At 41.4% G+C, this 3345-nt stretch overlaps 1 protein-coding gene across 1 annotated transcript in view; it reads left to right on the plus strand.

Annotated features, from left to right (window-relative positions):
* The first annotated feature begins 1715 nt into the window (after positions 1–1715).
* Positions 1716–3345, plus strand: part of LOC116686531 (troponin I, fast skeletal muscle-like) — an 11445-nt gene continuing 9815 nt past the window's right edge. Inside the window, 1 exon segment of the mRNA XM_032511548.1 lies at positions 1716–1874. The gene's annotated coding sequence lies outside the window, so the exon portion shown is untranslated.

Here is a 3345-nt window from a genome sequence, read left to right on the forward strand (position 1 = left end):
CCCCCCCCCCCCCCCCCCCACCCAAGAGATAAACACCAGAGCGAATTCCTTTCTGCTTTTACACCTGTCAGCAATATATTAGGGTAGAATAACAATAAATAATTTGGATCTTTAACTGCGTCGCTTTAACACCAAATGAAATAAGGTTGTCTCCTTACTTCAGATGAGCCATTTGTACTTAATGCTACATAAAGTACTGTAATCTGTATATATTCCACATATTTATAGCTTTGGTCCACGTAGAGCACTGTTTTTCTCTAATGGGGGTACTGTCAGGACCTCATACTCTGCTTCTGACTGGCTAGTAGTCCTTAACTATGGGGGATACTGCAGGACTCATCTATTGACTCTGTCAGCCTGTACTAGGCTCAGGATATACATGGCTCTACCTGGTAGTAGTCCTACGTCGTCAGGGCATATACTCTGCTTTCTGATAGGCGTAGGTAGTCCTTACCTAGGTAAACTGTCAGGAACCGTATATCTCTGCTCTGGACTGGCTAGTAAGTCTTACCTGGTATGCAGGGCCTCATATCGTCTGCTTTGACTGGCTTAGTATCCTTACCTATGGTACTGTAGGACCTAATACTGCTCTGAATGGTAGTAGTCTTACAGGTACGTAGGCCTCATACTCTGCTCCTGACTGGCTAGTAGTCCTTATCTAGGTACTGTCAGAGCCCTCGTACTCTGCTTCTGACTGGCTAGTAGTCCTTACCTGGGTACTGTTAAGGCAAGCCCACGTCTACTTAAAGTATTAAAAGTAAAATCCTCTAAAAAGACGACCAAATCCTTTAATGCTATGCAATAAAAACACCCAAAACTCAATGGAAGTCATCATTAATACACCCTGCGAAGAACGTTGCATGGGTTCCACACAATGTGCATGCATCCAAGTAATTTTGGGGCATTTTGGTTGTCAGGAACCTATATTTATGATATAATTATAAATATACAGTATATATATACATATATATATATTTGAAATCTGCTTAAATCTAAAAACACAAGCTAACAGGTGCTTTAAAATCAAGTTGTTGTCTTCCCGTCAAAATGAAAATCAATACTTTTGTTGAAGCTTATGTAAGTATTTTTTTAATGTTTTTGTCCCTTTTTCAACACTTTTGACGCTTTTATCCAATGATTGTCACTTTTTTTGACGTTTTCAACACTACGTAACATTAACTAATTTTGGAATTTATGGCCAATAAACCTCATTTAACACAAATATATTTGAAATCAGCTCAAATTTGAAAACACAAGCGTTTAAGGTGCCATGAAATGAAGTCATCATCTCGGCCAATTAGGTCCCCCCTGTCTGTCCACCCCTCTCTTTCCTTCTCTCTGCGGGACGCCTCCTGTTAACAGCTCCTTAATGGCGTCCACTTAGCGCGTCTTAGATGTCTTCCGAGTAACTCGACTCCGTCCCACCTGCTGTCTCTTCAGCTTTCATCAGCTTCGCTTCATCCAGCCTTTCTTTTACAAACAACACCAGAAGTGTTCATATATTCTCTAAAATATACAATCTGAGTACTGAGTCTCCATGTTATTGATCCACACTCTCATGTTGTCTTTGTTGTGTCTTTTATTTTGTAGCTCCACGCCTGCTTTTTGGGGATCGGAGGAGAATAATGCAATCAGTGAAACAATCTGGAAGGAAGCGGCTATTTATAATGGTTGGATAGTGAGGGGATTTGAGGGTGAAGGGGGGGGGCAGATCTAATATTTCAGGTGCTGGTGAGCCCATTGGTCTGTGAGGAAATCAACTTCCATAAAGAGAAAGATGGGGTTCCCTCTGCCTTTGGGGAAATGCAATATAAACCGACTTATTTTCCCAAATCTGTCGCTGCGTTCAGTTTCCGACTCCGAACAACCAAAAGGTAAGAGACATTTTCATTTCTTCTGCTGATTGTTTTTGGGATTCCTAGACAAGTTTTTTGGTCGGCACGCAGGCTATTGGTTGTTTTCTGTGAGTTCTTGTTGGAATTTGTTTTATTTTGGACGCTTGCTTGTCAGAAACTGTTGCTGAAGAAGGATGAAGGTGATGACGGTCACTTGGAAGTATTTTGGATGTTTGGATGTTGAAGGGTAGCTACTGTTTTTTTCAACCTGGACCCTATGCTCCCATGTTTTTCAGTCTAGTGACTGATGATTGGAACAACAATCGATGACGTTGGTTCAGTATTAAGCGAGATCGCTGCAGTCGGCAGCGGACAAAACAAGCTACAATGTGAATTAATAAGGCAATTGTGCATCATTTACTTAATTTACCTTCAGAAAAGTGCTAATTTTGCCGCTGACAGACTCAGATTAATATTCTTAGTGTCTGGCAACATTATGGAAAGGAGTTCTAAGAAGGTCGACCTTTCTTTCAAAGAGTAATATCCTTTTTTTAAACATAAAAACATCAGCAAAATTGCTTTTGCTATATTCACCAGACTCCATGTAAATAAACAGTAATTTTAAAATCCTAAAATCCACTTTATTCACAGTCGACAGAAGCAAAATTAAACCACGAACAGCCGTTTTGGGTCGTCTTTCCACTTTTCCAACCATCACATCTCTAGTTTTTGTTGAAATAAACACCTAGTTTACTGATTTACATGTGAGAATGTGTTTGCTTTATACACGCTAAAAGTATTGCTTTCTTAAATGGAGTCTTAAACAGAAGGTCTCAAAGAGGTTTTAAAGGTCTATCTCTGAAGGGATCCTGTCCATATTGTTGTCAGACACTTAGAATATGAATCTAAGTCTGTCGGCGGCAAAACGAGCCCTTTCCATCCATCCATCCATCCATCTATCCATCCATCTATCCATCCATCTTCAGCCGCTTATCCGGTATCGAGTCACGGGGGCAGCAGCTCCAGCAAGAGACCCCAAAGTTCCCTTTCCAGAGCCACATTAACAAGCACTTTTGTGAAGGTAAATACAAGCTGGACAATCGGCCTTATTACTTACATCGTAGATTGTTTCGCCGCTGCCGACTGAAGCGATCTCTCTTAATACTGGACCAACGTCAACGATTGTTTAGCCATCTTACGAACGGGAATGCGTAGTTATCAATTATATCTGGGCCTTAAAGGAGGATCTTGGCTCTGTTTTACTTCCTGCGTTTCTCCCGTCATAACTGCTACGGCCATTAGAGGGCGCCGCCGCTAGAAACTTAAATGTAGGTAACAGTTGCTGCTTGACAGTCTTATATAAACACTTACGATTGTCTTTATTCTGTTGGAAATCTTGATCTACTCTGCAGGGGCGGACCACGAAACTCTGGGTCCTGTAGAAAGACATTCTGTATGGGTCCCTCCCCACCTCACATGACAGCCCTGGGTACTCAGTCCCATTACCCCC

This window comes from Etheostoma spectabile, unplaced genomic scaffold, assembly GCF_008692095.1.
Source record: "Etheostoma spectabile isolate EspeVRDwgs_2016 unplaced genomic scaffold, UIUC_Espe_1.0 scaffold383, whole genome shotgun sequence".
NCBI lineage: Eukaryota > Metazoa > Chordata > Actinopteri > Perciformes > Percidae > Etheostoma > Etheostoma spectabile.